At 37.2% G+C, this 11,629-nt stretch overlaps 1 long non-coding RNA gene across 2 annotated transcripts in view; it reads left to right on the forward strand.

Annotated features, from left to right (window-relative positions):
- LOC140712335 (uncharacterized) overlaps nt 1–11,043 on the forward strand; it is a 35,582-nt gene extending 24,539 nt beyond the window's left edge. For both annotated transcript variants that reach the window (XR_012093866.1, XR_012093867.1), the window contains exons 2-3: nt 10,082–10,227; nt 10,659–11,043. This is a non-coding gene — a long non-coding RNA (uncharacterized lncRNA). The remainder of the gene's footprint in view (nt 1–10,081; nt 10,228–10,658) is intronic.
- The last annotated feature ends 586 nt before the right edge of the window (nt 11,044–11,629 follow it).

Consider the following 11,629-nt stretch of genomic DNA (forward strand, 5'->3'; position numbering starts at 1 on the left):
CACAGAGAGCTCAGGAGAGGCCTGGGAACTGAAGTCAGGAATCCCAATTGCCACTTCCTGCTTCTAATCACTTTCCCAAGAGAGTTGTCCCAGCTGTTCCTGAGTGGAAGAAAGACTGAGAGAATCTTTTAAAACCCAAGCCCTTGTAATAAATTTAGACTTCAGGAGAGGAAAAGAAGAAGAAAAAAGAAATTGTTGGCTTAGGAAAGTAATGTTTTCCTTTCATCAGATCAAGGGCAGTGGACAAGGGAAGAGAAAGTACATTCAGTCACTTTGACTGCAGGGCTTGAGGCGATGAAGTCTCAGCTTGCCCTGAAAACTCACCCACTCCACTTTGAGGGAATTCGGTCATGCCCAGAAATAACGTGGCTATACAAGGAATGTTTCTGTTTCTCCCTAATGGGTTGATTATATCCTGTCAGAAGTATCGTAAGGCCATCAAATGTCAAGTCAATTTTCTCAAACATATTATTTTCATAACAGCTGGGTCTGACTAACTCTTGAAACAGAGCAACCCATTGTTAGACTTTACTGAGAATGTCAGAGTGAAGCTCAATTAAAAAAGAAAGAAAGAAATGTTATAGGACACATGATCCTGATTCACGCAAGTTTACAATTTAGTATTTAGAGGCCAATTGTATTATGATGATTTGGTCACTTAGTTCACAATTAATTCATAATGTCAGAGGAAATAAATGAAGACAGTGTTGTTTGCCCACAGGAGCCAATTTCTTAGAAGGCAGGCAGGGCATCTTTTCAGTTATTGACTCAACAGCTGAAGAGTTGGAAGGATAAGCCTGGAAGTATCAGGCACTGAGTTCTAATCCTTATCTTTCCAACACATGCTCCTGAATGAACCTGGTTTATCACATCCTTGAAAGACAACAGTATAACGTTGAGGAGAAACAAAGGGACTTTAGAAGACAACAACCAGAGCCTCGACTACTGATTTGCTGCTGGTCTTGAGTGAATTAATGAAATGGGCACACTCACAACTAGTTAAGAGTTATTGAACAAATTAAATGAAATAAGATACCTAGCGTGTTGGTACAGAGTAAGTGTTCAGTAAATGGTGTGATTAAAAATGATGATGACAATGATAATAGAAATGAAAAGGGAGAAAGATGAGGAATTCAGTAAAACATGTGCCTGAGGCCAAACAGAGGCTGTGAACGAGAAAGTCATGTAACCTGGAACAGAAGGTAAAAAGCAGCCCTGAATTTACATCTATTAATGTTTGTACAGGACAAGTTTCACAGCACATAATATCAAGTGTGACATTATCAGGAATCTGGGTTTCCCTTCAAAAATTAGAGCATGTGTACTGCCACTCAAACCCAATTCTTATCACCAAATTTTGTTGTTGATATTCTATTTGGTTTTCATTTATTTTCATTTTATTGTATAATATGGTGGTGTGGTAGGTAGAATTTTCCAATGACTGCCCCAGATTCCTGGCCCCTGGTATACACATACTTCCCATTTATTCAATCAAACACCAATATAGGTATTTGATTCAACTCTGAAGAGATTTCATGGACGTCAGTAAGGTCCCACATCAATTGACTGTAAGATAAAGAGCATATATGGGCCTGACATAAACACATGAGCCCTTTGCAAGCAGAAAGTCTTCTCCAGCAGCAGAAAGGAAAGTCAGAGATTGAAAACATGTGAATGGTTCAGCACACCACAGTTTGCTTGAAGATGGAAGGGGCGACAGCAAGGAATGCAAGAGGCCCCTAGAAACCGAGAGCTGACAGCCAGCAAGGAGACAGGGACCTAAGTCCTACAACCATAGGAACTGAATTCTGCCAACAAGAATGAGTTTAAAAGAGGGTTTATATTTCCTAGATCTTGGAGAAGAGAATTCAGTCTAGATGATACCTTAATTTCAGCTTTGTGGTACTCTGGGCAGAGAACCCAGCCATGTTGAACTGGACATCTGAACTTCAGAACTGTGAAATATTTAACGGGTATTATTTTAAGCCACAAATTTTGTAGTAATTTATCATATAGCAATAGAAAACAAATACAGGTGAGCTGAGTACCTCAAATCTAAAAATTGCTCTCAGTCTTCTGAATGAGCCTAGTTTATCTATCTAGCTTAGAAAAGGAAATACCAACAGTAATAACCCTAATAACTCAGATTAAGCATGTATATGCACACACACAAACACACACACACTCACACACACACACTCACAGGTTTTATCTCAAAGTATCAGGATAATTGAGCCAAAGGTATACGTTTTACTAGAAATAATTCCACAAATGGCCCCCATTTCCTTCCTATCAGCATGCCATTTCTTCAGCGTTTGCCCAACAACTGTTATGCACTAGACCACAGGGATATAACCTGATTAACAAATACACAGTTTTTCAAAGAGGTAGTAGACTAGGGTGACTATGCATTGTGGTAAGGGTTAGCCTATAGAAAGGCCACAACCTAGTCCTAAAAATCAAGGAAGGCATCCCAGAGAAGTAATTTCTGAGCTGCAATGTGAAGAATTACCCACTCAAAATGGATATAAAGGAAAGCAAATGTTTCTAGGCAGCAAGAATATCATTACAGACTACTGGGAGTGATAGAGACCAGAAGCTTCTTGAAGAACCATGCAGCATTCATCCTCACTGAACCATGACTCGGGGATAAGCAGATAGGGGAGAAGTTGAACAGGTAAGCAGAGATTAAGCCTTCTCCAGCGTGGAATCATCTAAAAAATTTTTGAATTCTTCTTAAAGTGAAAGGAAATTCCAGAAGATTGATAAGGAGAAAAACAATGGTATCAGCCTTGTTTAAATAAAGATTATTGGCTGCTGGAGCTTGGAGAACAGCTTGAGGAATGATGCTCATCACTGAAGACAACAGGTCATTCCAGTAATTCAAGTGAAGTTGATATAGGTTGGTGGTCTGAAGGTAGTGCCAGGTGGATGATGAGAACAAAGATGTGAGAATTGTTAATCTTACATTTTTTTCATACTTGGTTCAATGTAGAAGGTGAGGTAAAATAGAGCCAAAGTCAACTTTCAGATATCTGACTTGGGAAATGGGATGGATAGAAATGTCAATAAATGAGAAGAGTTCCCCAGCGAAACAGACCATTTGGTTGGGGGATGGAGGAAGAGGTGGGAGGTGATGGGTTTTATTTTGGATGTGTTGTATTTTAGGTGCTCATGGTAAAACCTAACAGATATTTGGAGTAGGGAGATGTCTACCTGGTGAGCTTGGTAGAGCCATATGTAACTTTATAATTTTATAAGTTATAAATGTATAGATTTATAATTTTATAGGTTGTAAATTTTACAATCTAATTTTATAGATTGTAAGCACCAAAAGTATGAATTGCCTAACAGCATCACAAATTTCTCAAATTTTTTTTTCCTCAGTTCTTCCTTCAGTTAACAGAAATTGGTTAGACTTTAAGGAAGCACAGTTGATGAAAAACAGAATATCATTCATATTGCCATCCTAATTAGTCCTCTCCTTTCCCTTCAGATGAATTTACTGGCTATTTTAAGGGAAGTGAACATGAAAGCACTGAGAGATCAGTAAGTCCCAAAAGGAGTTAAACAATGTGCGGGACATGTTTCCCTGGTTTTAAACCTAATTTTTCTCATATTTTCAAACAGTTAATAAAAGCACCTGTTACTTATATTGCGAAATTAAAATAGGAAGCTAAAATATAAGCAGGAGAACCAAGTCGGCCTTTGAAAATAGATGATCTCATTAGAGAAATGCTCATGTGTGTCTGCCCTCTTGAGTCTTGTGAAAACAAAAGCAACATGTGATGCTCCCAAGGCTTTAGTAAAATAGTGAGCTGGAAGGAGCATCTTCCATTAGAAACTCTCCACTTAGGTTTCATTTTGTGAATCCATTTATTGAGTAAACATTAGTATGTGAAGTAATTAGTAAACAATGACAAGAGGAGGCATAACATCATTGGAGATAAGAGCTTGGAGGCTAGAGTGGGCATAAACCTGGATTTGGTTCCAAGTTACAATATTTACTATATTTGTAACCTCGGAAAAATTATGTATACTTTCTACATATTGGTTTTCTCACCTCTAAAATGGAAGAATTATAGAACTTATCTCATATGGTTGAGGTCAGTATTCAATGAAATCAGCATGTAAAGAATTTTTCACAGTACTGGCACATTCCCTTGATAAATGTTAGTTATTTTATTGTTATTTTTATAATTACCACTTTTATTAGTTCCTTATATAAAGGGCTCTGACATTGCTTATTATCTTCTCAGGCTGATATTATATAATTTTACAACACCAATATTAATTACATAGAAATTAAACATTTGCAACCAGAAAAATAAGGCAGAAAAAAAATAATGCGAGGCAGCATTTTTCAACTGGTTACTATGTGCCAGGTACATATTCCAACTATTTCTCCAACATTCATCCATGCAGCAAACCTAAGTATGAAGTCAAATTTTAAACAGAGTTGAACTTTCTGTCTCACTTCTCATTGAGCAACTCCAATATGATGAACATCCAAATGTACCAACTCATGTGTGTATGTATTTACTTGTAATTTTTCCAAGCTATTAAACTCATCAACCACTTCATCTTTGAGTCTCCAACACCTGACTTAGAGTCTGCTTCTATCATGCTCAGCACGTGTGTTACATCAATATACTAAACCACTTATTTGAACCATAACAATCCTAGACATTTAATAGAGCCCCAAATCAACACATCTAATCATAGACTTTTTAAAACATTTATATAAAACAGTGACATCAACATAGTCTTCAAGCTTTAACCAATGACTGTTTCACTATAGCTAACATTTATGCTTTACTGTGGGTTAGGCACTTTGACAAGCATTTGACAAGGATTTAATCCTCAAACCACTTTCTGATTTGAGGATTTTTATTATTGCTTTCATTTGCATTTTTATGATTGCTTTCATTTGCATTTTGCAATAAAACTGAGTTTTCAGGAAGCTAAATTTAAATCACGCTGGGGGTAAGAAACAATGATTGAGACAGGACTCAAAAATGATTCCACCTGACTCCAAAGCTCCTGCTTTTACTGTCACTTGAGATTTTTTGCATTCCTCTTCCACTCTCAAATTTGAATAATTTTTATAATAATTAGTTCTGTATTTATTCTTGACTTGGGTACTACTTTAAAATTCACTAAGAAGTTATTTTGATGGGTCAAACAAGGACCAAAAGAAAAAGCAAAGATGGAGAAACCAATGGGATTATAGAAGAAGAGACTTGAGTATCCCCAAAGGATGTTTTTGCAGACATTGTCATACACCTACCCAGGGTCCAGAACACCTTTCTTTCTTGCCAACAGAATGTGGATTTTGTTCTGAATATTAGTATACCCACTCTTAGATAATTAACTGTTGTCTAAGCCAATCATTATCATCGAACGCTCTATTTTCCTTGCCACTAGGTTAGCCGTGGTTTAAGTTTTAGCCTGGGAAATATCTTGAGACATCTTCAGATATTTAGATATTTAGCATCATTACTCTCCTTTTCCACTCTCTGAACCCAAATACAGCAATGATGGCTGGAGCTGTAGTAACCACCTAGCCCATTGGAGAAAAAACAAGTAAATCATAGTTGAACCTAGACATAATTGAGTGACTAAACTAGTCCTACTGAACTAGTACCTTCTTGTTACATGAAAAATAAACCCTCACTATTAGTCATATTTCCTGTTACTTGAGTCCGAATATATTTCCATCTGATAAAATTACATAGACTATGGATAAATACAAAGAAGTGTTGGTAGGATGAAACTTCATAAATTAACAACAGCAAAAGACTTATGGTTATTTTAGTTTTTAATGCATTTTATTTTGGTTATTTTCCCTGTCATATTTAAATGGCTTTTTTAGCTGTGGTGATATGTTCCTTGAGAGGTAAAAGTTAGTTCTAGAAATGATCCAATGGTAGATGTATTCAGTGTCACATTTAGAAACAGAAACTATTCCATAATAAGCACATAGCTAAATACTTCATAGCACTGAATGATGGCAGAACCAACCAAGGGCTTTATGGAAAACTGACTTTGGCTCTTCACATTGGTCCAAGTCCCTGCTGCCTGTTGCCTCAGCATGTAACTAGCACAGTAAAATTTCAGTGTAATAGACCTAGCTCATAAAGTTTCTATTTCTACCAGGACTTTGCCTAATATAAAACTAGACACCCCAGCCACACATTTGCTATCTGAAAGTGTTAAAATTGTGGTTAAAGCTGAATATTAGCAGCATTTCCCACTTGTGCTGTCATCTGGATTATATAACAATGTGTGGATTTTATAAACAGCAACTGCTCATTTTTGTGGTTGGCTTCTTATTGGATGTGCCCCAGAACCATCTGACTAAATAAGATGGAGACAACCAGATTGCGCACAGGGAGAAGTGATATTCCCTGGTACATGCAAAGCCAAGTCCTGCAGAAACTGCAGGAACTAGAAAGGCTACTAGAAAAGTCTACATACCTCCAAGTTATGGCCCAAGTATTACAAAAATATGTGTGAGTTTTCTTATGGATTAGCTCTGCTTCCTGACAGCATTTCACAAATATTCTACCACACCGTTTTGCTCCCAGAATACTGTGGGACCATAACACTAAAAGCATTTGATAATGGTGTTGTCTAAACATAAATCATTTTTAGATGGTACATGTTGAGCAATACAAGCACTTGTCATGTTAAAAATCATTGTTTTATGTCTGATTCCCAAAAACAAAACATTTTACCTCTGGCTGATCCATGATCTATTATTTCATGGGATGATGGAATATTTTAGAGATGATCCTGCTGGGAATCAAAGTGACTATAATTGTCCAAAACTGTGTCCCAGAGAAAATTTATAAAACTTGAAATGTGAAAATAATTCACCAGGGAGATGGAAAATAATGAACAAAGTCACCAAATACTGTAGATGGATAAGGTCTTTTGGAAGAACTTATGGAGGTAGAGAGTTATAGATGTAAGAGTGCAAGATCCTTCACTCAACTGAAGAGTTTGTTCTGATATAAATATACTCTGCATGCCTTCTTGCAAAGCAAAAGAAAAAAGATTTTAAAATATATTGATGAGTCACTCAGCAACTATTCATTCAGAGAATGTGTGAAAAGAATGGTACAAAGCTGTTTTCACCACTGTTTCTAGCCTGTGGGTCTTCTAATTCAATTGGAAAGTCAAGGTGCGAACTCATTAAGAGCGACTAACAACATACAAATTAAATGGCAACAAAAGTCAATTAAAAGATATTCCACTGGAGCATGAGATGAAAAGCAAGTGTACTGATTTAATTAATGAATGTTAATCAATTTTTATTTGATTCATTTGAATAATATTTAGTTCCAGGATTACAATGAGGACTAAGACATGAGTGTCCTCAGGGGATTTATAGTATGCAAAGGAGTTGTTTGAGTCAGAATATTTGGGTTGCAATCTTTTTATGTCTATTCCCTGTCTCAGAGCTACTTGCCCTTAGTGTCAAGGTCTTGGATTCCTCATAACATTTGCTTGTCTTGCTCTCTCATAATTCTGACTTCGTATCCATACTCTGTCCTCCCACCCCAATATATCCCAAACTTGATTCTATTTCATGACTTTTTCTATACCTTTTTTTTTTTTTTTTTTTTAACTCTAGTGGCTCCTGTTATCTTATTTCCTCCATGTTGCCTATTTAAAATTCCAAAGAGAAAACAAAACAATTGATTAGGCATGGTCATGTTTTCACGACAGGATACAGCATGGGTTGTTTATATTGTATAAGTTAGCACCCACTGGATAAGTGCCCTCTCTGGTCTCAGGGCTTTTGGTGAGTCAGACATCATGATTGGCATGGTTAATATAAATGTGGGATTTAAGAGACTGCCAGGACATCCAAGGGCTATTGACTAGTTCAGGCATTGGCAAACTTTCTGTAAAAATCAGATCGTGTCTGGCACGGTGGCTTATGCCCATAATCCCAGTACTTTGGGAGGCTGAAGTGGGTGGATCACCCGAGGTCAGGAGTTCGAGACCAGCCTGGCCAATATGGTGAAACTCCATCTCTACTAAAAACACAAAAAATTAGCCAGGACTGGTGGTGGGCGCCTGTAGTCCCAGCTACTCGGAAAGCTGAGGCCGGAGAATTGCTTGAACCTGGGAGGCAGAGGTTGCAGTGAGCCGAGATCATGCCATTGTGTTCCAGCCTGGGCGACAAGAGCGAAACTCCACCTCAAAAGAGAAACTCCACCTCAAAAAAAGAAACTCCGCCTCAAAAAAGAAACTTTGCCTCAAAAAAGAAACTCTGCCTCAAAACAACAACAACAAAATAGATAAAAACTTTAGGCTTTATGGACCAAGAGACAACATTTAGGCTACTTATATAACAACTCATATAACAATTTAAATGACTTAAATACCTTATATAGCAATTTACACATATTAAAGTACTTATAAAATAGCCATTTTAAAATGTAAAAATCATTCTTAGCTTGTAGGATGCAGAACATAAAAACAAACAGATAGAAAGCCAGATTTGGCTCATGAGCTGTCATTTACCAAACTCTTGTCTATCTTAATATGTGCTATTATAAAAGACATATTTTGGTTCTCAATATATACATTTATAAATTGGGAGTCATATTTATGAAGGTGATAGGCAGTCATAATGAGCTCTGCTACTCACAGGCTCCAAACACATGTTCTGTACCTGAGTAACACCTCAAACCAAGTGGAATTATCTCTGTGTTCTCCCAGAAGCTGGCCCTGAGGCAAAGATTTGAGTGGAAGTATTTTGTTGGAGAGATGATACCATCAAACACTTGTAGGAAAGTCGGAACATAATTAAAGAAGGAAGGCAGCCTTTACAGAGTATGCTATTATGCTTATTATGACTGTGGGAACGTATAATTTAATCCTTGATACTGTATAGAACTCTGATAGTCACACCTCAGAGTCCTCTCACTCTGAAGGATGGAGCTGGAGTATTTACCCACCAACTCCCATCAGTCATAGGTTGGGAAGCTCCCAATATCATTTCTCTAACACTCCCAGCTTGCCTGATATGTAATTAAGCAAAAGAAGCTTCAACTGACAAAAAACAAAAAAAATCCAGGCAGTTAGAGATTAAGACATTCAGAAATCAAGAGCTTCAGCTGAATGGATTAATGATATCTACATAGGAACAACATAAAAAGGATGGGATGAAACGATTCATGTGAACTAGCTTGATCTTCAATAAAACATCTCATTTGCTGCCTATTCACCCTATTCTATGTTTGGTTTGATGCCAAAAAGCATTTTCCTGGGACTTGCACAGAATATCACTATTATAAACTGCCTTCTCAGCAGGATGATGGGCTCTGTCATTGGCTTGCTGGGTCATCTTGTTTTTTGTTCCAAGTTTGTATTAGTCTGGTTCCTCTAGAGAAACAGAACCAATGGGCGATACATAGAGAGATAGATAATAGATAGATAGATAGATAGATAGATAGATAGATAGACAGACAGACAGATAGATAATAGATAGATAGATGATATGGATATAGACAGATGGATGATAGGTAGGTAGGTAGGTAGATGACAGATGATAGATAGATAGATAGATAGATAGATAGATAGATAGACAGACAGATAGATAATAGATAGATAGATGATATGGATATAGACAGATGGATGATAGGTAGGTAGGTAGGTAGATGACAGATGATAGATAGATAGATAGATAGATAGATAGATAGATAGATAGATAGATAGGATTATTGTGGGAATTGGATCACATATGGGATCACATACAAGAATTGGACCACATGCTGAGAAGTCCCACCACATGCGCCCCAGCAAGCTGGTGAACCAGAGAAGCTGGTGGTGTAATTAAGTCTGAATCTAAAGGCCTGAGAACAAGCAGAGCCAATGGTCTAAGTCTCAGTTCAAGGCCAAAGGCCAAGAACATGTGGCGGGGGAGTGTAGGGCAGGTGTAAGTTTCCACATCTGCAGGTCCAAAAACCTGGAGTCCTGATGTCCAAGGTAGAAAACTGAAAGTCTCAGCTCCAGAGAAAAGAGTGACTTCATCTTTCCACTGCTTTTTAATTCTATGCAGGCCTTCAATGAATTGGATGATGTCCACCCACACTGGTGAGGGCAGATCTTTCTTACTCCACCCACTGATGCAGATGTCAATCTCTTCTGGAAACACCTTCACGGGCATTCCCAGAGCTAAAGCTTCACCAGCATTAGTTGGTAAATGTGAGTACCCCTTAACCCAGTCAAGCTGACATGTAAAATTAACCATCACGAAGTTTTTGTTTTTCTTCTTACATTTTTCCGCTTGGATAATGGCATCTGAGAAGTCACATGGCTTCTTCAAAATGCAATGTGGTATCAAAAACATGTGTATACTGGGGCCAGTCGGTGGGTGGGGGGTTGGGGAGGAATAACATTAGGAGAAATATCTAATGTAGATGACGGGTTGATGGGTGCAGCAACTCACCATGGCACGTGTATACCTATGTAACAAAAGTGCATGTTCTGCACATGTACCCCAGAACTTGAAGTGTAATAATAATATTAAAAAGTGTGTATAGATCTGGCACATTGTAGTCACTCAAAAAACACTATTCTGCTTTTTTCTTCCTCACCCACTTATCCTAGTGCACTTCTGTTATTTTCTTTTCCAGATGTGATTAGGAACTCTTTTGTGAACCAGAAAAGAGAAATCTTGCACTGATTGGAATATGGCAGCCACTCACCATCTCCCCTGTCTGCTCTCACTTAGTTTATCTGACCCAATGGGAATGGAGAATCTCAGGCATAAAACCAACTGCTTCGTGGGTCACTCTGGAAAATTCTAAACTGAAGCTTTTTTGAGAAAGGAGACATTACCTCAGAACTTCCACATGTAGCTACTATGGAGTTTCTGTTTATGTGAATGAATATTTTCACCAGATATTGGAAACATGCTAAAGCTGGATTCCAGTGCAATAAAGGCAACTCATTTAGCCATTGGCTTGTGATATTATGAGAAATACAGTTAAATTAGACCAAAGCTCCACCAAAAATTGTGGCCAAAATAAATGATCATTTTTTTAAAAAGAAAAAGATAAAGACACAACAGATTCTGTCATTTTTTTCTTCTTGTCAATGTCTTTGAAAAACAAACTTGAAGTCTCAAATGAACACCTTAAATTCCAAATAACGGTTGAGGCATTGGGGAAGCCTCGTTTCCTTGTTGATTCTATCGATGGATAGATGGATGATGAGTACTACAAATATTTTTATCTCCTATGTATAAATTAAAGGAATAGTAACTGACAACAGCTTTAGAAAGCTTATTGGAGGATAGGCATTCAGAGAAAAAAATGAAGGATGAGTAATTACAGGTGAAGTTAGAGGAGAGGCTATTTTTGATTGAAAGAAAAGTAAAGAGAAAGGCATAGACAGGACTAAAAGAAATGCAATTTTACCTCTCATACAAAGAGCAATAATTGTCCCCTCACTTTCATATTTCAATAGAAAGAAGAAAAAAGATTTTCCAAATAAAAATCAGAAAACTAAAAAAAGTTCTCGAAATATTTCTAATAAATAACACTTTCGTATTTATTAATTTATTGCTATATTTTCTTATAAAATATATATAAATTAGATACGC

This window comes from Chlorocebus sabaeus, chromosome 8, assembly GCF_047675955.1.
Source record: "Chlorocebus sabaeus isolate Y175 chromosome 8, mChlSab1.0.hap1, whole genome shotgun sequence".
NCBI classification, from domain to species: domain Eukaryota; kingdom Metazoa; phylum Chordata; class Mammalia; order Primates; family Cercopithecidae; genus Chlorocebus; species Chlorocebus sabaeus.